Source organism: Dasypus novemcinctus, chromosome 29 (assembly GCF_030445035.2).
Source record: "Dasypus novemcinctus isolate mDasNov1 chromosome 29, mDasNov1.1.hap2, whole genome shotgun sequence".
NCBI classification, from domain to species: domain Eukaryota; kingdom Metazoa; phylum Chordata; class Mammalia; order Cingulata; family Dasypodidae; genus Dasypus; species Dasypus novemcinctus.
The window spans coordinates 19,896,900-19,920,957 of NC_080701.1; the positions used below are offsets into that span (position 1 = coordinate 19,896,900).

The window sequence follows — 24,058 nt, forward strand, 5'->3', positions numbered from 1 at the left end:
TGTCTCTGCCACTTCCTTTGGGAGAATGTATTTTAAAATAGTCACCAAAATAATAGAATCTCATCTCATCATTGCTTTCCCTTCTCTAGAGTCTCTCCACTGTCTCTTGCTCATTCCATCTGTTAGAAGGACACACCAGCTTTCCAGTAGATTCTGCAGATAGAATATGCAAGGAGCACGGTTACCCCCTTTGTGCCAGGCACTTTACTGATTTAATTTTCAAAAATAACCATCCAATTACTAAGGTGAAACAAGGAGGTAGATATATAACCAACAGAGAAATCATTTGTCTGTCTTAATCAATAGAAGGTGCCACTACAAATGGGTGAATGATCTTCCTCACTTTATAGTTCCTCCTCATATGTGTACCTCATCCCATATAGTTACTACAAGCAGGGGACTAGGCTACATGCTGATAGAAAAGGGGTACAATGTGGTGTTCATAGAACACATACAACGCAGATGCTGCTCGGTCCTGCTATCAGTCTTTCTAAGGGATACCTGAATAATATAAATGATACCTGAGGATGAGTCGTCTATCACTGAGGTCTCTACAAAGGGGTATGGGGATGCCATCTTCATCTCCAATTAATACTGACCGAGTGCCAATTACAGGCCTGGTGCTAGACGACAAACTGAAACACCTAAATCCTCTCCAACAGGGAATCCCTCATTTGAAGGGGAGCAAAATACAGATATATTGAATGCCTAGGAGAAATGTCCCCCCACGGAGGAGGAGGAGGACTGCGGAGCCTTCCTCCCTTCAGGGCAGAGGCCCAGCGCCATGCCTGGCCACCCGCCATTGCTCTCCAGCACTGGTGGTTTGTGTGCCCAAGTGTCCAGCACGTCCAAATGCGTTTTCTTCCCTTGGATTCCTCCACACGGCATCTACTTTGCCCACCCCAGAGTCATGGATTTCCAGAACCTCTTAACCCAGCAACTGGGATTGGAATCTCCTCTACAGCAGGGATTATCCAGCCATTGCTCAAGAGTCTTCAGGACTTCCAAGGCAGCCCACTCTATCTGTTCTTAGTTTTGACTATGTAGTAGAGGAAATTTTTAAATATGTTATCTGATGTGGTTTACATTCTCAAGAATTCTTCTAACTCTGGGACCCTCACCCCATACAGCTAACAGCCAACCTTTTAAAATACCCCTTGCTTCAGGAAAGAGATGACAGAACAAGAGTCCAATTCTGGCTTTTAAGTTTCAAAAGCCAATGTCTAGGCCATGAGTTAAAAGATTTGAAAGAATATGACAGATTAGTCTGACCCAGGTTACTTCTACCAAAAAAAATTACCTTTTCTTAAAATGAGGGGAAGGAACCATGAGTCCAAAAGAAAAGAAAGGAAGTGCAGATGCTGGAGTGTCCCCGAAAAGGGGCTACTACTGGGCCAGTCCTGGGGGATGATGACAGGCCCTCAGAATGGAGCAAAGACCAAAGACAGAAGGCGTTTGTCCCTGCACCTTGCCCGCCTCCACTTGCCAAAAGGCAAAAGGTCCCAGCAGGATCCCCATGTTCCCCTCAACTCTCACCAAGCCAGAGCTTTTGCTTTTTATACATCTTTTTTTTTTTTGAGGTACCAGGGCCAAGGATTGAACCCAGGACCTCATGTGTGGGAAGCCAGTGCTCAACCACTGAGCCACATCGGCTCCCCTGAGTTGGTGTTTTTGTTGATTTGCTTGTTGTTTTTGTCTTTTTTAGGAGGCACCAGGAACCGAACCCAGGACCTCCCATGTGAGAAGCAGGGCCTCAACCGCCGGAGCCACATCCACTCCCCCAGAGCATTTTGTTGGAAGCAGGAGCCCAAGATGGGGTGGTGGATGCAGGCAGTTGTACCCCAGAAAACCTTACAGAGTTTCCTGGTCCAGAAAGCAGTGGAGCATGCTCCGGCCAGTCAGGCAGTCAACAAACGTGATGAGGTCCCATGGCAGGGACCAGGATGACATTGCAGAGAGCTGCCTGGACCAAAGGCTGAAGGCCCAGTAGGAATGAGAACAACTCAAAAGATGCCGACGTGAACAGATGACGACAATCCTAACAGACCACCACCCCCCCACCTCCACACGAGTCACTGCTCTCTGTAAGCTGTCCGTACATTATAGCCTGCCCAGGGCAAGGGGGCTATGCAAGGCTTCAAACCAATGGAAATTACATTTCTGCTCAAGCAATGTGGTATCATCTATATTGTTACAGAAACTTTTTTAGAATTTTTTGGAATTCACTTTCTTACACCTCTCCTACAACTGTTGGGAAATGCTTTGTCCCATTGGGACGAAGCAGGTCTCCTTGTGCTTGCACCCACTAGGCCTAATTCCCTCAGGATTCTTGAGGACAGAGAGAACGAGTCTTCTGCATCAGTACTGCTCAAAGAGAGAGCGGTAGGTAGACCACAACTGGCCCACAACTCTTATCTCTCCTGAACAAGTATTAATTTGAGAGTAAAAGGGGGCTGAAGGTTCTAGCAATTGGACACTGGCCCACGGGAAGCACGTGATCAGTGGACTCACCTTGTTGAACACAGGATAGACCAGCTCAGGTGTTGTCCGACTTGCGTGGTGAGTTGAAGTGATGCGACCTACCTGCCGGTCACGAAGAGTAGAGTCAAGCATCAAAGGAATAGATGTTTAAAAACAAAACCAGATCAAAGTACCTGGCCCTTTACCATGGATATTTTGCAACTAGAAGCACTATTTTACATAACATTGCTGAAAGTAATGTCAAGAGGGACTTAGTTGTCGCACCTCACCTCTACCACCGCCACCCTTTTATTCTCCAAGCTAAACCATTGTAGCTCCTTCAGTCCTCCTGCCTATGGCAGATTCAACCCCTACCACTGGTCATTCAGTTCTAACTGCTGCTCAGGAAATAGGAATGGGCAGCCCACAGCCAGCCTTTCCTGATTCTTCCCAGCTTTTTGCAGTTCCCAGCCCTGGAGCTCATCTTAGGAGAGGCCCTCACCCTGGCTGGGTGGCCCTAGAGAAATGTGATTTGGGTCTGAACAGGCTTTGCCACAAGTCTCTTCAAAGCTTTTATGGTGAGATTCAATACAGATATACAGATCAATTATCTTAAAAGCAGCAAGGAGGCCCATCAAATATTTCTAGCTTTAAACAGGTTTATTTCCATCTGCACTTATCTCTGCTATTTAAACTCCATTGCTTGCAGTTAATCTTATGTAATGCAGCATAAGAGGGCTTATTTACTTTCTAATGACATCAATTGGCCATAAATATTAGACATCCAAGGTTCGTTGAAGCTGTGGGGACAGTTTTCCATTCTTACTTGACATTTGACTATTTGCAGAGCTTTCTCTTCTGTTTGTTCTTGTGTGACTCACTTATCGGCTGTCATAGGCCCATGTTCGATTTATTTAAATTGAATGAATAAGTACATTAGGCGAGGCTGTCAGGAGGAGAGAGAACGGGAACTTATTGGGATGAGTGATAAGTCAACAAGCTGCAATAGAGATTCTCAGCAAAGCTGCACAAATCAAAATGCTAAATGGAGATGAGGAGACAGCCCGGGGCAGCCAGAGGCAGGTACGCAGAAAGGCCAGGCCCCGTGGCTCTGAGCAGGAAAGATCCCTGGGTCTGAGATTACTTTGGGCCTCATTAGAGCGATGGCAAAATCCTTCCAGCAGAGTGGACCACTGAATCTAAAGAAGATTTTAAACCTCTAACAGGAGTAATTAAATAGACCTGAATAGTTGTAGAGCTGGAAATTCAATTTCCCATCGTTTTCTAATCCTCACGATGGGCCCTATTTTTTAGTACCATTTTATAGACCAGGATCCAGAGGCTGGACCCTACTGCCCCTTTGTCCCAGCCTCCACCCCCTTGGCAGGCTACTCTGCAGGAGGCACCCCAGAACCCAGGGTAGGGCAGTTCATCTCATTGAGTCTCCTCCCCTGCACAGCTAGTGTGGCGAATTCAGAAAGGACAGAGGCCCTTTAGTTCGAAGGTTGCCGGATGAGTGCTCACAGTTGGCGTTCTCGTCCTCTCTGCACCACCCGATTTTTCACAACAGAATCCCTTGTCTTTTCAAGACCCCAGGACCTAAAGCAGCTCAATCCCTCGGTAGATGCCCAGCCTCAGTAAACATTGGTCTGGACTGTTAGAACCCAGCTCGGTGTAAATTTCCCTCTACAAGTATCTGTTGGTCACCCACTAGGCATCCAGCATATTGTCTTCTCAACTGCTCAGCTTCCTCCTGGTTGTGAGAAGGTGCACCACTGGCCCTGGGGAGTGGCCAGCAATGTGGGCTTCTAGAGTTCTCTGAAGTTCTCTCTAGAAGAACACAGTGGCTCTCATTGAGATGGATAATGGTCAAGTTCTCATAGGGGATAATTCATTTCCTTCTCATTAATTCATTCGTCCATCCATTCTTTTAAATGGTGCTCAGGCCCTGTGCCAGGCACTGGAAATTCAGTGTGAGGAAAAACAGCCAAGCCCCTTACATTCAGGAAGCTCATCGTCAAGTAGAGGAGACTGATGTGAACCCACTGATGAAAACCCCTCTGAAGCAAAGGAGCGCTATTCTGTAGGAGCACATGGCAGAGGTGGGAGAAGGTGGGAGAAGGAGTGTCAGGGAATATTTCCCCACTAAGTGACCTTTTAGCTGAGGAGCAATTAACTATATGAAGAACTGAATAGTGTTTAATATGTGAAGAGCCCAGACAGAGGAAAGAGCTTGCACAGGGGCTCTGAGATGACACATGCACAGCCTGGAGAACTGAGGCACCATGGTACGAGAGGAGACTGGTGAGCTGGGCAGTGGTCAGGCTGCAGAGGGCCTTCCAGCCTGTTCAGTTATTTGGCCTCTATCCTAACAGCAGTGGGAAAACTACTGAAGAGCTTAAAACAGGGGTGCTGACATGACCAGATTTCCATTGTGAATAAAAGAAAATGGCTGTGGCTGCCATGTGCACAATGGATGAATGGAAGACAGAGTAGATTTGCAAAGACCTGTTTGGAGGATGGTGGAGCAGCTGAATTGTGGCTGATGGTAACTCTAATTCAAGGAGTGGTGGTGGTGGAGAAGGTGGAGAGAAGTAGAGAGATTCTAAAGAGCTATTTAGTAGGTAAAATTGATAAGACTAGATGATGGATTGAGTATTTGGAGTGAGGGAGAGGGGTTCCACAATAGACACCTATGATGTATTGTTACTCAGTGAAGTCCTTGCTCCAATAGGACCTAGGGAAGTTCTCAAGACCTTTTGTGAGGTCTTCAAACAACATCATTCTCCTGCTCTGCATGTAAGCCCATGAGGGCTGGACTCGGGATTTTTTTCCGCCATTGTATTCCAAGTGCTCATAATATGTGCTCAATAAATATTTGCAGAATCTCAACTACTGCTGCTCTGCCCTGCTTTACACAGATCTCTGCAGCTTAAAGAAATTCCTCGGATGTAGCTACAATCAGCAAACATCTGCTGAAAACTTGCAGGTCTCAAAATGTTTATGAATGCCTCCAGCTGCCCAGTGGAAATGCCTCTTGGTCTCAGGCAGAAGAACTTCACAGAGTTCCCCCTAGATATCTCTTAGGATGGGCACTGGGCCACAGTGTTTCCTTCCCTGGGGTATACGACATCCCCTGAGCCACTGCTGATTGATGAGGGGTAGCCATCAGACTAGGGCTGGCTCAGTATAATTACCTCTTCCAAGAACCTCAAATTTGGAAGCGAGACATAATAACTGAAAAGAATTGGTATTATGTTCCTTTAATAGGAGCAATTTGGATAGAGTTCCTTGAAGTCATTTTGCAAGTGCCCAGAAATGGTTGTTCAAATCTTCTTTCAATTATATTAATTTCCAATAATCTCTCTCTCTCTCTCTCTCTCTCTCTCTCTCTCTCTCTCTCTCTCTCTCTCTCTCTCTCTCTCTCTCTCATTTAAACTAGCAAGATTTTGTTCTGTTTCTCACTGAAATCAGGATGGAAAATTTTAAAACCAGGAAAATGTTAGGTAAGCAGTGTCTGGGAGACTTGCTCCAAAGCTCCTGCCTCTTCTTTTTTCCCTAGTTCTTACAGTCCACTGTCCCTTTGGCTTCTGTTGCCTAGCTGAGTTTTGCTATGTCACTCTTTATCCCCTAGTAAATGTAGGTTATAGAGGGACTGTCTTGCTTGGAAGCACACCCCGTGAACAGTTTCCAGAGGGTTTTTGTGGGACAACTTGGAGAACCACTGAGCTAGGACCATGCTTAGCCTGGCTCAGGTTGATGAAATAAATTTGTATTATCCAACTGCCAGATGGTGAGAGGACATGGCCATGAGAGGCCAAAAAGCCCAACAGGATAGCGACAGCTTGAGCCCGAGCGATGTTTTACGCGGGTCAGGCTTTCCACATTTTTCTACCTCTTCCAGCATTTAATAAGCACAATTCTCATTTCCTCCATGAAAGACCACCAGTCACACAAGAGCCGCGGTACCAGATGTAGACACGTGGGCTCAAATTAGATCTCAGAGCCAGGGCTGACAGCCATCATCAAGTGTGAGGATTATTTTAGGAGAAGACACAAGCCAAATATTTATCAGCTAATAATCGCAGGGGCTGGGAGCCTCGCAGCAGCAGGAGGAGAACTGTCATCTTGGAGATGCAGCACTGATGACTTGCACTTCTGGATCCCAACTGAGGATAGACAGCAGCCATCCTCCCCAGCAGTGGCCAAGCAGTCGGCACATGGGAGACGTGCCAACACTGGCCAGGCCGAGCTCCTGACTAAGCAGAGTCCTTGGGAACTCTGCAAGAGTCAGATGCACCAAGCTTAGCCTCCGTATTCACGAGGTAGAAGAGTGGGGAGAAGGGGAGATGAGAGAGGAAATCATCGAAGACAAATCAGCTCAGAGTGGATGGAATGCAAAAGACCATGGGGTCTCCCAAAGCCATTCACAGATGAATCAGGTCTAGAGAGTTTGGTAGACTGGGGAAATGGGGCTTTAGAGAGGCCTGGCCTCTGGGACCATGTACCTTTCTGGTAGGCATTGTGGGAGATGGAAAGTGAAGATCCACATCTTAATGTGCATATGGCCTATGGGAGAGACCACTCTCACCCAGGACTGAAGGTGCAAGTTGGAATCTGGCCAATCTCCCCTATGTGTGTGTGCTGACGATGTGTTCATGGATCTTGCCCTTCTCTGCACCTTTCTCCCCATCCCTTCTCTCCATTCCAACTCACTCAAACTACCCTTCTGCACCATGAAGGATGAGGAGCTGGCTGGGAAGTCCACCGAAGCCAGCAAATCCTCCAGCCCTTCCTCCCACGGGGAGTAGGAGGCAGGAAGCAAAGGAATCCACTGGGCTTGGGCAGCCCTCCCAGCACCACCTGGAAAAGCTGGCACCTCCCCAGTGCAAAGGGCTGCCTTTCCAAGAGCCGAGGAAATCCCGAAAGCTGTGGCTGCAGGCCGCAAACAAGGCGGGAGCTCTGGCTTCCCGCCCTCTGCCACCCGGTGGAAATGCCCACCCGTGGCCTTTGAGCTGCCCAAGCCCAGAAGCAACGCTGAGCTTCCCCAGAGCCCTCACCTACCTTCCTCCCAACAGAACCTTCCCGCTGACAAGGGGCTCTCCCTCCTCGCCCCCGGGAGGCGGCCGGGCCACGCGAGGACGAGCACCCCCGCCACGCAGGCTCAGGAGCAGAGCCAGTGCGTGCAGACAATCTTGGGAGACAGATGGCCAGGCGGATGGGCCGGCAGCTAGAGGCTCCTGCTCCTTGTCAAGATGACACTCAAAAGTACATCCCCGTCATCACAGGTTGTCAGTGGTGTGTCAGCTCGAGATGCTGCGTGCGTTTTTGGACACTCTGTGAGTTTGGAAGGCTGAGCTGGTTCCCACTTCCATAGCAACGACAAAATTCCAGCCCCCGACGCAAGCCTCTGAGTGAGTTAGTGTCAGACAACGGGGGGGAGTGGCAGGCAGAGAGGGGTGTCACTCCCAGCAGAGAGCAGCACCCGAGTGGCAAGGCTGGGCAGGAGGCAGGGTTTCTGGGAGTCTGTGGGGAGACCGTGTGTGGGCACTGAGCGACAGAAGGCAGGAGCTAATGGCTGAGCGAACAGGAAGTGCAATCTGTCAGCTCGAGTAAGCTGGGAAGCCCGGGTTTCCTGGACCCTGGTCCCTTCCAAGACTCCTGAGGGTCCTCTGAGGGTGCAGAGGAAAATCCCCATGGGTGCAAACCTCCTGCAGAGCTACGGAGTAAGAGACTGGAACTTCTTCTGACCACTGGAATGGCATTGAAAATACAAGCATCTCCAAGGAAGTAAGACACAGAACTGCAAAATAGATCTGTTCCTCTTTGACCGAGGGAGCTGGATTTATCCACACTCGGAAAATAGGCTCAACTTCACGTGAACGGCTAAGGTGTCATGACACCTGTAGGAAGAGGGTTGAGACAAGGGCCCCTGGCCTGCGTTCTTGGATCACTGAGTAGCTGGATCTTAGAAGTCAAGGTCAGAGAGCCTGGCTCCAGGCTGAGCTCAGACAGCCACAAGCTGTGTAGTCTGGGCAGTCACTCTCTCTCTCTGGAACCCCATTACCTTCTTCATAAAATGAAGAAGCCCTGAGGATGGAGGATGTCTTCGTACATGAGCTTGACCTTGGAGGTACTGACAAGGGATCCTCTCTGGTTAACAAAAGATTAGCCTGTCCCTAGCCCTCGTGGCAGGCAGAAAAATGGTCCTGCACGATGTTCATTCTCATCCCCGGAGCCTGTGGATGTGTTCGTGGCAAAAGGGACTTTGCAGGTGTGGTTAAAATTAGGGATCTTGACATGGGCAGATGAGCCTGGATTATCTGGGTGGGCCCAACGCTGTCACTAAGGTCCTTATCCATGAGGGGGGAGGGGCGGGGAGGCAGAGGCAGAGGAGGGGATGTGCAAGGGGCACAGGGGTTAGAGAGACGCACTTACTGCTTTGAAAAGAGAAGGGGCCATGAGCCAAGGAATTTCAGTAACCACTAGAGGCTGAAAAAGTCAGGGAAACAGATTCCCCTGGAGTCTCCAGACGTAGCACAGCCCCATCAACTCCTTGACATACTTTGGACTTCTGGAACTGTAAGATAAGGAATCTCTGAAGCCACTAAGTGTGGAAATTAACTATCAGAGCAGCAATTGGAAATTAACCCGTTCCTTTGCTACCTAACGGGAGCCTGAAACCCTTCCTTTCCTGGCCTTATCCTCTATACTATGGGGGAAGGAACGTGGGAGTCCTTTTGTGTCCCTCCAGAGCTCCCGGCGTGTCACAGAGTTGTTGTTCAGTCAGTACCTGCTGGTTTGAACTGATTTAGCAGCAAGGGAAGAAAATGGTCTGGGGACCTCGTGCTGCCCAAGGGCTCACTCGGGCTTGTTTACTGCGTGCGTGGGGAGCGGGACACCTTGATGTGCACGTGTCCTGAGCACCAGGAAGCACCTACGGCTGCCTCTGCTGTGCTGACCTTGGCTCTTGGAGGACCCTCGCCGCAGCGCGTCACGTCAGATGGAGGGGCTGATTCTCCCTGCAGCCCACAGGGGGACCCACGTGAGATTCCCAGAGCGCTGAGGAGCTGCTGAGAAATCAGCGAATGTCATTCTAGCGTCTTCCAGCAAGCATTGCCTAAGCACTCAGGGGGACATCAGAATGAATAAGACACGGTGTCTGGACTCAAGAAACTCACAGACTAGCAGAACACACAGCCACAGACGCAGTGATGACGTCTGGTTTTAAATCCTCCACGAAATGTACAAGGGGCTGATGGGGCTCAGAGGAGGCGACATTTGAGTTGGGTTGGAGGGAAGATTTCTTCATGCAGGAAAGTAGGGCAAACAGATGACCAAACAGGAGGAGAAGGCCACGTAGATCGTTCGGGGTATAAAAGTGCAGCAGGTTTGGGAGGCGAAGAAAGGGGAAGCTGGAAGGGCCTGGTAGGTATGTGGAAGGACCGAATGACCCGGTCCAGCTGAGGCGAGGGAGCCCAGGAGGCCTGCAGGAGAGTTTGGACTGCTAGAGAACGCAATGCAGTTATGCATTAGGACTACTGTTTTTACTTCTGTTATGAGTGTGGAGATCGGAATGACTCAGAGAGAAACTGTAGGCATTGAAGCCTCTGGGCAGCTGTTACAGGAGTGCAAATTAGAAATCACAAGCACCTGATGCAGAGCAGTGGCCACGGGGCAGGAAGGGAGAGGAGGATTGCCAGAGCGGGCAGGGGTCGAACCCATGGGACATAGGGCAGAAGAGAAGAGGAGAGTGAAAAAGAACAAGGAGTTGAGGATGACTCTCCAGGAAACTGCTTTCCCCACTTGCACAGGCCAGAGGCTCCAGGATTTTAGATGTCTGCCTCAAGGGTAAACAGGCGACAGCTTAGAACAGTCAACAGTTAAGAAGGAGGCTCTGCTCCCCATGTCCTGACTCCTAGCCCCTTTCGCTGTTTCACCGTTGAGTCACATAATTTTTCATTTTGTTCGAAACCTCGCATGCAGTTTTGATCAGTCTGGGGTTGGGGAGGTCTTTGGCTCTCTGGTTCCTTCAAGCGCCCCCATTCCCTGGGGCCACTTGCTTGGTGAAGGGGATTCTTCCCAGCTCAGCTGTGGCTCTGAGAACTTCTCCTTTTCCGCTGGGTCTTTGTTTCCCTGCTTGCACACATCCCAATTCCGCCTTTCCAAAGGAAGGGAAGCGTGAGCCTAGCCAGGTAGAGGAAAAGTATGTCAATGGCTGTGAATTAATTTCCATGGTTTCATCATTACCAATCTTGTCTCTGTCGGGGTTCATGATTAGAGGCCAATGACATATTAATTAGTCACTGTAATTGGCAAGTGTCATTGCAGGTCTGGGGACTTCGAGGCTTGGACACAAGGAGTTTGCCTTTGGTAGCAGGGTTACCAGAAGCCAGCCTGCCTCCTTCCAGTCCCTCACTGGATATGCCTTCTGTGTAAGCAAGAGTGTCCTCATGTTTATTATATATAAATGGACATGTTTTTAAATGCAAATGGTATGATGGGTGATGAATTAATTAGTGGAATACAATGGACTATAGGGGGCAGAGCTAGTAGAGAGTCCAAAGAGGAAGACAATTGAACCCCAATCACACCTGCCCTGCCACGGCCTGCTTGTGTGACCCTTGGCAGGTCACCTCACCCGTTGCATCAAAGGTAGGCCCCTGTTCGCCAGATCTAGGGGTGGGAGAGAGGATTTTTGTATTTGACTTGCTGTCAGCTGTGTCCTCATCGTTTCAGAGAACTGGCAGTGACCACACTAGATTACCCAGTAAAGCCTCAATTTAAGCCGTGTTATACCTTGTAGTGAAGCTAATTCAGTAAAGATACAAGTATATGGGACTTCATTTTTATTTCTCTGCAAGACGTTTTTTGCAAATAAATGCCTAACTCAGGGGGAAAAAGTCAAACTTTGTGTTCATTTGGTTTGTTTAGGAAATTAAATCCACAGATCATTATATTTGGATCCTCCTCGTTGATCCCATGCCAGGAAAGGTGAAAAGGCAAATTCCAGACCTGGTGGTACAAATTAGCCCTAAGAGTCCCTCCCTCACCCAGATGCTTCTGCAATGAGGTTCCTCTGGCTGAGTCCACTGATGACTAACTTATGTGCGACTCAAGATCAGGCACCACAAAGAAATCCAGAAAAATCTAGACTGCCCAACAGCCTTAAATTATCTCTTTTAACCTCAAAACAGGTTAAACTAGGCTAGGCTTGGTGCTTCAGTATTTTTTCAGCCATATTCCTATTACACAAGCAGAGATCCACTTCCAGCAGTAGCCTGGAGAAGGAATATCCTCCTTGCATTTTTTGAGTGCTCTCTCAACCCATTCTCGTCTTGGGTGCTGTAATAATTCCATATGTAAATTTGGTAGGTTATAGTGTCCAGTTGTTTGGTCAATCAAGCACTGGCTTGATTGTTACTGTGAGGATTTTTCATAGATGGCTTTACATAGAAAATCAGTTGATTGCAGCTATGACTGATTGCATCTACAATCAACAAAGGACAATGCTCTCAGCAATGAGGAGTTCCTCATCTAATCAGCCAGAGGTCTTTAAGACTAATCTGAGGATTTCAAAATCAGAAAGAAGAATTTCTTCCTCTGCTTCAGCCAGCCAGCTTCCCTTGGGGAGGGAATCCAACTTCACCTTCATTGAAGACTCCAGCTTGTGGCCTGCCCTGTGGAATTTGCACCTGCCAACCCCCAAGGTTGTATTTATGTTTCTCTGGAGAATCCTGACCAATGCAGGTGCCTTCCTCATACCTGGCCATGCTACACCTGCAATGCCACCCTGAAGGGAAGGATGCCCACTGATTATCACTCACATGTGATGGTGTAGCCATTGAACTAGGCTTGGCCAGTTGATGATACCTTTTACATGAGGGTCAAGTTAATCCTTTTCTTTGGGGTCTCTTCCTAACCTCTTGTGATGAAAAAGACAGGAATGTCTGTAAATGGGTGGGTCTCCATGTGTATCACTGCTCTTATTGCCCCATCTATCAGCTCAGCCTCCATCTATCCCATAGGCCAACACAGTAGTTACCTGATAAGTGATACTTCTTTTTCCTCCACTTCAGTGAATTTTGCCAAATCACAAGAGTCAGCTGTTATGTGCACTAAGCTTGTTCGGCTACAGTGGTGGCATTTATGCAACAGAGGCAAATCCTAGATTTTACTTTAGAAATCCATGCATTTACAGGGCCCAGTGGTAACCATTTGCATCTTATTTATATTCCAGTTCAACCCCTTGGCCAAAGAGATCCTCTCAGTCAGTCCCCAGATCCTAAAACAAACAGACTTTTCTGGCTTAATCTTTAGGTTCAGACTTCAATTTCAGACAAGAGCTGCCAGGTTGCATTCTAAGCCTCAAGTTGATGCCACTCTTCCAGATTTAGAAATCTTCCCACAGATGCCTTCTCCTAAGATTACAAACCAGTTCAACTTTTTAACCTACTACTTCTTCTCACTTTTGGTTTTTCTTCTCATTCTATGATTCCTGTCAGCAATATAATAAAGTTACTTTTGTCCCTCGTGATATTCTTGCCTTGAATTCTAACACATCAGGTACTAAGAAGGCTATATCAGCTTTCTTTTTCCTTATATATGCTTGGAATATCTTTTCTGTCTATCTATTTACTTTCATCCCTCTTGTATCTTTTTTTTATAATATGTCTCCTTTAGGCAATGTATTGTTGGTCTTTTTGAATGCAGTCTTAGAATTTGTTTTTTAATTTATTTAATTCATTTATATTTATTATAATCACTCTTGCATTAGGTCTTATTCTCTATTTTACTTTAATTTTCCATTTTCTGTTATTTTTAATGCTTTTTATCCTAACCTTTTCTGCTTACCATTGGATAGATCAAGTTCTTTATTTCTGGAACTCCTATTAAACAAACATTGACATTTATAGTTCTGGACTCCATTTCCTTTAGCATTTTGAGGGAGAAGTCCTCAGTCTCATATTTCACAGCTCTCACTGTTATTTTATTCTATATACTATGTTCTTTATTATGTATCCATCCTGATTTTTTTAACCTATATAGTATATTCTTTATTTCAACCAATAAATTTTTCATACCTAGCACTTTTACATATTTCTTTTTTACGATTATTCTTTCATGTTGCATTTTGCTAATATATTCCTTAATCCAGTTGGGTGTTTATTTTGCTTCTTTTAAATTCTTTGTCAAACTGTTCCAAAAATTCTACTTCAAATAGTTGATAGAGTCTGGTTTTCTTTCCTTTTTACTGGTTGTGCCCTTTGAGTGTTTCATTATTTCAGACTGCAAACTCATTTTCCTCTAGGGAGTTCAGCTACTTTGCCTAGCAAGGTGCATTGTTAAAGGGGAAAAAGTCAAATCTTTAGTCTGTGTTCTTCTCATCAAAGTTTAAAAGAGAAGAAATGAGCCCCCCAAATGAGATTCTCAGGCACCACAGAAGCACTGCTCATTCCGCTTTGCTGTCACCTCACCTAAGGAGATGTAAAGTGTTGGGAGATTTTGGACAACCCACACAATAATCTCCACCCCGGGCTTCAGCCGTCCCTCCACACACACACACACACAAACACACAAACACACCTACAGAGAGAGAGAGAGTTCACCACAGCGTTCCAGATCCCCAGGAGTTTGCTACAGTTCTTGCATGGCTGTTAGATCCTCAGATTCCTGTCGACTGTAAAACGATACCTCACCGTTGTCACAGGAATGCCCAGTGGTTTCTTTGGCCTGAAGGCTACCATAGCATTAACTGGGAGACTGACTCATTCCTGAACACTTTATGTTCCTGAGAGGAAAGCTTTAGAGCTTGTCCAAGTCAGTTTGTTTCTCTTGCTTTCAAAAAGAATGTGTGCAGCTCAGATGCCAATCATGCTGATGTCAAAACACAGACACTCGTGTGTACTTCTGCGTGTGAAGGTCCCAAATGGCAGGGCGTTTACATTTTTTTCCATTTATATCCTGAATTCCTGGGTAACCTCACGTGGTACTTACATCAACCCTGTGAGGAAAGTAAGACGGGAAATAATGTCTTCCTCTTACCTGAGAGGAAACTGAGGCCGAGAGTTTGGGGAAGTTCTCCACAGGCAGAGCCGGTCTGTGCTCTTTTCACTGTGGCTTACAGCTCCTGGGGAAGGTGTTCAAAGAGCCCCTTTCTGAGTTAGGAAGTTAATTTATTGGTGCCAGGAATGGAGCAGGGGCCTGAGGGGGGCTGCGCAGGTGCACTCCACCTGCCCCAGAGCTTAGAGGCCAAAAAAGAGCTACGTAAGGCCACCACAAGACGCTGGGATTTACGATGTCTCACGGATTAGCATCTTATTAAATTTTTTTTTTTAGTTTTTTTTTTTTATTAATTTTTTTTCCCCAGTCATCAGGAGATGGATGTTATAAGGTCAGGTGAGCCAGATGATGGAAAAAGGAGGCATGGCAAGGCTGTTGGGGGTGAGGAGTAGGCTTTGGTTTCCCCTTTCCAGTAAGTGGCAGCTCCATTCTTCCAGTCGCTCAAGTCAAAACCTTTGAGCCATCCTGTCTCTTTTCTTTCTGTCACACTCCAGTCCATCAAGAAATTCTGTCAGTTCTACCTTCAACATATCTCCGCTAGCTGACTCACTACTTCTATGCCAGACAGCCTGGCTCCATACATATCATTTCTCCCCCGGATTTAGTAATAGGTTCTTTCCTGCACTACCATCTATTATCAATGTGGGAGCCCAAGGATCATTTTAAACAGAAGTCAGATCATGTCACTGTGTGGCTAAAAACTCTCCAACATTTCTCATCTCACTCAAAAGAAAAGGCCAGATTCTTTACCATTGCCTCTAGGGACCTAGCCACCATTCTCTCTCTCACCCATCCTGCTGCAGCCACAGACCTCCCTGTTTCCCTCAATGCAGGCTCCCGCCCAGGGCTCTCGCTTGTTGTTCAACCTGCCAGAAACTATCTTAACCAGGTATCTCCAAGGCTTGCTCCCTTACCTCCTTTAGGCATCTGCCTAATGTCACCCCATTACAGAGGCCTTTCCTGACCACACACCAAAAAAAAAAAAGGCACTACCCTACGTTCCTTGTGGTGGTTTGAAGCTGTATGTAACCCCAGAAAAGTATGCTCTTAAAGTTAACCCGTTCCTGTGGGTGTGGGTCCACTGTAAGTAGGATATTTTGGTGAATGGGATCTCACCAAAGGTGGGTCTTAATCCTCTTATTGGAGACCTGTATACAAGAACGAAAGTCAGACAAAGAGAGGGAAAGCCACGAGAGCAAGAGGCTAGAAGCAACAAAACCCGGAAGAGAAGGGAGAGACCAGCAGATGCCCCATGTGCTTTGCCAAGATCATGGACAGCCAGTATTCAAGAAAGAGGTATTGTCCTGATGAGGCCCTGATTTGGACATTTCATGGCCTCACAACTGTAAGTTAATAAATTCCCATTGTAAAAGTCACCCCCTTTCTCATACACTGCTCTCAGCCTAGCAAACCTAACACTCTCTATCCTCCTGACTCTGATTTCTTCTTCTCTACAGCTGTTCCATCATCAGTATATTTACTTATGCTGCCTCCCTGCATTAGAATATAGGTTCCAAGAAAACAGGGGTTTTTTTTGTTTGTTTGTTGTCCTCACTTTTGTTCACTGCTATATCCCTAGCACGTAGGAGAGGGTCTATCACATATTAAGCACTCAATACATATTTATTGAATGAATAAATGAATGAGTGAATGCATGAAATTCTGAGGGGTAGAGTCTGGAGTCGGATTCTGCAGGTCTCTGAAATACCATTACTTGATGCTCTCAGTCATTCCTTAACCTTAGATTCATCTCGAACAAAAGGATGACCTGGAAGGGGGAATGGGAGGCTCAAAATGCCCTCAACTTCATTCCATTCATTGGTTTCTTCCTCTTCATTGCCACCTTAGCATTTCAGCCCCATCACAAGCTCCAGCCCAAACAGAAAGCTTTGTAAATCTTTAGACCCTAGAAAAAGTGTCTGAATCCCTGCAGGGTTTTCCGCCATGGACGCAAGCGTAAGTGGCACCAAGTTAACAGTGTACCCTTCTCTCTGGATTAATTTATCAAGCAGCCTCTTTGTTCACCTTCCCAGGGAAAGCATATGCTGAGTGCTAGAAATATCAGCCATCTGCCAAATCATCATGAAAAAAAACAGGCAAGGGCTGATAGCTTTCCCAGGAAAAAGCAATGGGAAATTACTCTAAGTATCTTTCAGATGGCAGTGGGTGGGCTGGCAGAGAAAAACGGGGATGGACTGATGGAGGAGGACAATAAAAGGACAACTTTTTTGTCCACACAAGCTGAGGCCAGATCTCACACTATGGGCTGTGTTTACTAGACTCACAGCAAACAATTCCACTGCCATGCAACCCTGCAACGGTCTCAGTTTAGTGTTCACAGCACTCATTAGGAAAGAATCCTGCCAAGGGCTCCTTGCCTTCAACTTCATGGCATCTTATAGCTTTTTAAAAGTTTACCCAACTTAAGTAGCTAGTGGACAACCACTGTTGTCTAAAGATGCCTTTGTGCATTTGCAAAGAATTTTTCCTTTAGGTAACGTTTTTATCTCAAAGCACAGGCAATAGTTGGGTGGGGGGACTCTAAGGAAGAATGTGCAGAGTTCTCTTCATTTTTCTAGAAACCAAGAAGGCAAATGAGAAAAAAGTATATAGCGTTATCCACCATTTAAGTGTAACACTTTACAAATCACGGAGCACTTTTCACATGCATTATGTCTTTTAATGCACACACCACCTAAGTAAGACAAGAAGGTAAAATTATATCTTTCTTAAGGACAGGATATTGCGGCTCAGAGAGGACAACTCATTTGCCCATATGCACACAATTGGTTAGGATGCAGATTCAAGATGTAAACAATTGGTGTCAGGAGAACTTACAAATGTTCTTTCCATCATTTATAACTGTGCCTCCTTTCAACTCTACTTTAAGACAATATATTTCTTATTTAAATATATTATAAAATGGTCATTAACAATAAAAGGTAGTTGGGGCATGACCAGGAAGCTTACGGAGTTTAGATGACACTTAGATATTATTCTCACCCCAGCTTTCAGAGGGATGCCTCCACACACAGGGCCTGACATCCCCCCCTTTGCAGAATCAGCTTCTCCATCCTGCAGAAAGGGCCTTGGTGGGGAGAGGTGGAGGCCTGCACAGCAGCCAGCATGGTTGCAAAATCAACATTATCAGCGGATTCGATTAAGTCTATAGACGAACAACTTTATTCTTTAGGGGCTGGGACAAAGGCAAGCAACACTGAGGTTGCTCTCACTCGCTTCAGTTTTTAACTGACCAGCCACCTGAACCCTCTGAGCCTCACTTTGCTCAACTGTAAAATGGGTATGATTTTACCTATCTTAGAAGTATATTGTCTATGGGGAGCAGGTGCAGCTCAGTGGTTTGAGCACCTGCTTCCCACGTACAAGGTTGTGAGTTCACTCACTCCCCAGCACCTCCTTAAAAAAAAAAAAAAGTGTTTTGTGATGCTTAAGTGATAGAAGTGAAACATCAGGCATGGGTTCTAGAACATAAATAGTACTCTAGACGTGATCATTTCTTTTCTTACTTCTTATGGCCAACAGGAAGAGGTAGACTGAAGCCAACTGACAGAACCTTGAACTCTTATTTTCTAGCTCGTTCTTTGGGAAGCCCAATTCTGATCTCCATAGCCCTGTGACTCGTTTATGATGTGAGTCCTGTGTCTATTGGACCAAATCGGTAGAAAGACTGTCTGGCTGTATGGCTGTCTTTCTGTCCTCGTCCTATCAATCAGCAGGGAGCACAAGCGGAAGGAAACCTCAGCTGGTCTTTACTTAGGGTCTGTAAAAGAAATTGATCAACACACAGGCTACCAGGCCCCATTACATTTGTGGTGAATAGAAAAGCAAGAGGTCTGGGTTCCCTATGGCAACATCACTCAGACACACTGAGAGTTGGTTTTCTCATCTGTATAAAAGGACTGTGGGAGAGTGTGGGCTATGGTGTGGACCATTGACCATGAGGTGCAGCGGTGCTCAGAGATGTATTCACCAAGTGCAGTGAATGTCTCATGATGATGGAGGAGGTTATTATGGGGGGAGGAGTGGGGTGAGGGGGGTGGGGGGTGTATGGGGACCTCATTTTTTTAATGTAACATTAAAAAAATTGACTAAAAAATGTAATAGTACTAAAAAAATAAAAATAAAAATAAATAAAAGGAATAGTCATCTCTTCCTCACTCACATAATCAGTGTGTGTGGAAGACATGAAATGCAGCTCATGGGTCAGGCACTATTACCACCAGTACTTCTGGGTTTATTTTTCGATTTCCGCCATTGGTTGATTATATGTCAGAAGTCCCTGTCCACCCCTTCACTAGTTCCACATCCCATCCCAGCCCTGCATGACTTTGAGCAGCTGTTCTCAAAGCCTTGGGATTTCAGCAAGTCTCTAAAGCATGCCGAGAGAAGGAGAGGGGAGTGGATGTAGCTCAAGTGGTTGAGCACCTGCTTCCCATGTACGAGGTCCCGGGTTCAAGGTCTGGTACCTCCTAAAAACAAAACGGACCAAGGATAAAACCAACTCTCACTGGGGAGCGGGTGTAGCTCAGTGGCTGAGCGCCTGCTTCTCATGTACAAGATCCTGGATTCAATCCCTGAAACCTCCTAAAAAAAGGAGAGAGGGAGAGAAGCAGGCAGCCAGAGAGCTTCACCTTTCTAATGAGGTGCTAAATAGAGTCCAGGTGTAAGTCAATAAACATGGGCAGCTCGAGGGTGTCGGTTTCCAGTTGCCCCAGCTGGAGAGGGCGGCTCCACACCTGGCAATCTCCACGGAGCGGGGGGCTCTGGGAGAGCCCGGTCCGCACAGCTAACCCTGAGCCAAACCTCCACCCCTTTATCTAACCAATTCATCAAGTCTGAAACCAGGGTACCCCCAGGTCATGTCACCTTGACTGTCGGATTTGCCGACAGCGCCTTGAGACACCTCATCAGGGCAAAACGGGCCACCAGGCAGGGAACCCCAACCCAAACGATGCTGCCGAGCAGGGATCAGAGTTGATCCCACCACGGAAGAGCCTCGGTCTCCTGCGCCCCCACCAGGAAAGGAGCAGAACCCGGGAGGCGGAGCTCTCCAGACTCCGGGGCTCTGCGAGCAGGAGCCCGAGGGCCTCGGGGGCTGCTTCCCGCAGAGCCCTGGAGCAGGCAGCCCACGCCCGCTTTCAGGAGCCGCGTCCCCTTCGGGAAGGCCCGCGCTGCAGACGCTGCACGCTGCAGCGATTCTCTCACGCAAACAGCAGATAACTTAGCAAGAGTTAGGGGGAGGGCTAAAAAATCCAGATCGCCAAAAATAGATTTCTCCTCACCCAAGCGTGTACCAACCTCCTCCCACCCCACCCCCACCGCCCCATCCGGTTCCTTTAAATGGAAAACTCCTGTGGTGCAATTTAAATGACTACTTGAGAAAAATTAGATTCCTAAGCAATCTGCAGTCCCAAGCAGGTGCTCCTCCAAGGGAGGAAGTGGTGGCCCAGCTGCTCCCTCACCTGGCCTCTGCCGCCCTGAGTTCAGCCTGGCGGCCTGGGGGCGGCGTTGTCATCTCCTGTCACCCGACCTCAGGGGCGCCCGCCCCCCAAGCAGCCCCCCACGGAGCCCAGCCCCTCCGTCCCCCGGAGTCACCGCGCCCTCCGCCTGCCTGTCAGCTGCCCCGGGGATGGCAGTGCTGAGGCCGCACGTTCAGAATCCCAGGAGGCAACACTCGTGTCCCATGTCAGCCGTGGGGCGAGATGCCGCGTGTCAGGACACAAGCCACCGAGAAGCAGGCCATTTGTTCCTACTCAGTGCAGGGCGACGTGCAGGGGGATCAGCAGCCGAAAGCACACACCGGCGTGACGGCTCAGACCTGCTCAGCCTTCAACCCCGCAAAATGTCAACTCCAGTGGAATAACAGAAGTCCATGGTGGGCAGGGGACCCTTCTTGCTGCAGATCTAAAAACCCTCCCTCCTCCTGAAAACCGATGCCACTGTTGGTCCCCTTTCTGCCCGCAGCGTCGTGCTCCCCGAGTCCCCAGCGCTGACCCGCTCGTTATGCCCTCGTGTTCGGGTGACGCCCTGAGAAGGGGCGGAGGACCCGGCGTCCCACAGCCCGTCCAGCTGTCTGGCCTGTCTGGCTCTCCTCCCCAGCGCCCCCAGAGTGCAAGGACATTTGGGGGTCAGCTCGGTGGGGGGCAGAGCGGAATTGCAGAGCCCCGTGGAGGGAGGCTGGACCCTCTTGGAGCCACAGCACGGGCCTCACCATGAACAGTGCTCTCCTGGGAGGGAAACGGCCCTGAACGGCTTTGTGTGGTGTATGGTCCGTGGAGCCTCCTTCCCCACCCACGCGCAGAGACTCAAAAGGTGCCACTTTTACAAACTGGCCGGCGAGAGCTACCTGCAGAGGGCAGGGGTTTCAGAGGGCAGGACACGTCCCCGTCCGACGCCCCACCGACCTAGGTCTGCAAACTGAATGACTGGCTTCTCGAAAGGCCAGTGTTGAAGCTTTGGCTTTAGCTCTGGGGAGCTACAGTCCAGACAATACTTCACTGTTCTCCAGGGCGTTTGAACTTGAGAGAGAGTAAGTGGATGAGACCTTGACTTGAGATTCAGTTATGGTCAGAGTCAATAAAGCAGGCCCAAAGGGCGAGAGGCTCTCCTGAGGGAGAGAAGAAGACACAGGCAGGCGCTGTGGGCCGAGAAAACCTCATCTCTTCACAGAGCCCACCTTGGGGAGAGCAGATTGCTTCTGGAGAATTCTCCAAGGGCTGCCACAGGGAGCAGAGGCTCAACAGGCTGTGGACAGGTGGCTGAGGGAGGTAGGTGGGCAGGGGTGACTAAGGAGATGTGTGCCCACCAAGCAGCCTGGAGAAAGCCCTCAAAAGCACGTCTGGAGACCCGCCCAGGCAGGATACGTGGACACCCCGGGCTGCCCATTTGAGGTAAGCACCCAACAACCCCCTCCACCACACTGGGCGTTTGTTGACGTGTGGCCGGAGCCATTTCCCCTGTTTCCTTTTTTCTGTCTCCGTGTAGAATAATACGCGATTAATTGATTTCCTGTCACTCTTTTAGTCCAGAAAATTAATTTCAGAGCAACCTTGTTTTCTCAGGGTATGAATCCTCCCCACGCAGAGTAATTCAGCTCCTCCATTATTCATGAGAGAGGATAGTGATGGAGGGTGCAACGGAGACCGCCCCAAGGCCACAAAGGGATAGTCTGTGTTACTGATACAACAATATTCCACCTGTGCCTCTAAATAATTCACATCTACAACTCAATTTGGGCCGGCACGCCACTCAGGATGTGGCTGGGAGAAGCGTCGATGTGAGATTTGGGAAAGTCTCCAGGACACTGCAGAGGTGAAGCCAGCAGGACGCCAGAGGCCATCCCAGGGGCTGGCTGGAGAGGGGTCCTTGGGACCGAGGCCACGACCCGTTGCCTGAGGCCTGGGTGGCCCTGCAAGCTCACTGCTGGCAGCCCTCCCGTAGACTCCAGGAGAAGGCGAAGGAACGGTGGAAGCAGGAGCTGGGAGTCCGAGACAGCTCCGAAGCAGGCAAGCGACACACCATAGCCAGGTCGAAGCATTTCTTGGGGCTTCAGATTTGAAGGTTTCTGCTGTTTTGTTTTTGTTTTTAAAAACCTAGCTGCTTACCAAATTCATTGGAAGCATTCACTTAAAAAAAAAAAACAGATTCCTGGATGCAAAAGCAGACCTACTGAAACAGGATCACCTGGGAATCTGTATTTTAAACAAGGTCCCAGGTGATTTTTTAAAAATATATATATATATTTTTTAATGTTACATAAAAATATAGGGGATTCCTATGCCCCACTCCCTACATCTCCCACATTTTCCCACATTAACAACACCTTTCATTAGTGTGGTACATTTGCTACAATTGATGAACAGGTATTGAAGCATTGCCACTAAGCATGAATATAGTTTACATTATAGTCTATACTCTGTCCTGCACAATTCTGTGAGCCATGACCAAATATATAATGGCCTGTATCTGTCATTGTAATGTCATTCAGGACAATTCCCATGTCCCAAAAAATGCCCCCATATTTCACCTGTTTTTCACTCTCCCTGCCCTCAAAAGCTCCAATGGCCACTGCCTGCACATCAATAATGTAATTTTTTCCATTGCTAGAACCACAATATGTCTATACTAGAATATCAGTGAGTCTACTTTAGTCCATAATTCATTCTCCAATCCTGAGGATTCTGGAAAGGTGATGACCACTCCACTTCTAATTGAAAGGGGGCTTAGATCCGGTGGGACAGATGGACAGGACTCTCTTGCTTGCAGTTGTAGACTCTCTCAGTTCCTTGGGATGGTCTTTGTCCATGATCATCTCCTCATTAGTTGTCCTGGGTGAATCCAATGAACTGGAGAGTAGGTGTTACAACTCTGTTGAGATTTGGGTCCCAGATGGCACATGGATAGCCCAAAGATTTTAGTCACTTGGATATATACCTATCAACCCTAGTACTAATTATAGGTTCAAATAGAAGGGTCAGAAGAGCCATGTTAAGGAAACCACAACTGAATCCAATGCTGTCACAAAGGGAAGCATAAATTCCAAAGTAGGGTCCACTGGTGAGGCATCAAACTCCTGAGCTATCTACCCTGACTATAGTGTCTGGATGTTTCCTTCACCCTCACAAGCCCCACTATTTGAGGTAGTATTTACTTTGGCAGTCAATGAGATCCTGCTGAAACATGCATAAGTGTAACCTCTGGAATGATATCCCAACTCACTTTGAAGTCTCTTAGCCATATAAACTCTTTTGTCTTTTACCTCTTCCCCCTTTGGTCCTTGGTTGTAATCCCTTGGTACTAGGGAGGCTCATCCCTGGGAGTCATGTCCCATGCTGGGGGGAAGGTAATGCATTTATGTGCTGAGTTTGGCTTAGAGAGAGGCCACATATGAGCAATAAGGAGGCTCTCAGGAGGTAACTCTTAGGCACCCTATATTACTAAGCTGAATTTCTATTTCAAGAGTAAAGGTTCATAAGCACAGTCATCAATATCAAGGATCTATCAATGGTCCATCCTCCTTCACTAGTCATTGCCCCTGTACTCAGGGAATTCTTGCTGTTCCATTAGAGAATGTGGCAGATCTCCCCAGGATGGGAATTCAATATTCTTTCAGTTATTGTGTGAATCTCCACCCACCGTGACAATGTCCCATGAACAACTGAACACATTTATATGCCTTATATGTATGCCCAGGTGGCCCTCCTCCCATGCATCTTTCATCACTGACACCCTGTACCAACAATCGTCCCCTGTCATAGCTGTAACCCTTCTGTGATCAAAAACTTCTTCAAAAATGAAGCCAACAAAATAGCCAAATACAATTCATTAAAAAATGAAATAATACTGATAGTTTTAAAAATAAGAAATAAAATACTAAAAAAAAACTTTAAATGGTGGTTCTTTAGCTCATTCTCATAGGAACTGCCAGACTGGATGATACCCAGTGGCCCTTCCAGCTCTGTCTTTCTCTGATGATTCTAAGAAAGAAAAGGGTTAATTCCAGCCTGTTGAGGGA

General features: G+C 47.5%; 1 long non-coding RNA gene across 1 annotated transcript in view; it reads right to left on the reverse strand.

The window, feature by feature from the left end:
* Positions 1–2,509: 2,509 nt before the first annotated feature.
* LOC131276542 (uncharacterized) overlaps positions 2,510–24,058 on the reverse strand; it is a 101,462-nt gene continuing 79,913 nt past the window's right edge. Inside the window, exon 5 of the long non-coding RNA XR_009184000.2 lies at positions 2,510–2,583. This is a non-coding gene — a long non-coding RNA (uncharacterized lncRNA). The remainder of the gene's footprint in view (positions 2,584–24,058) is intronic.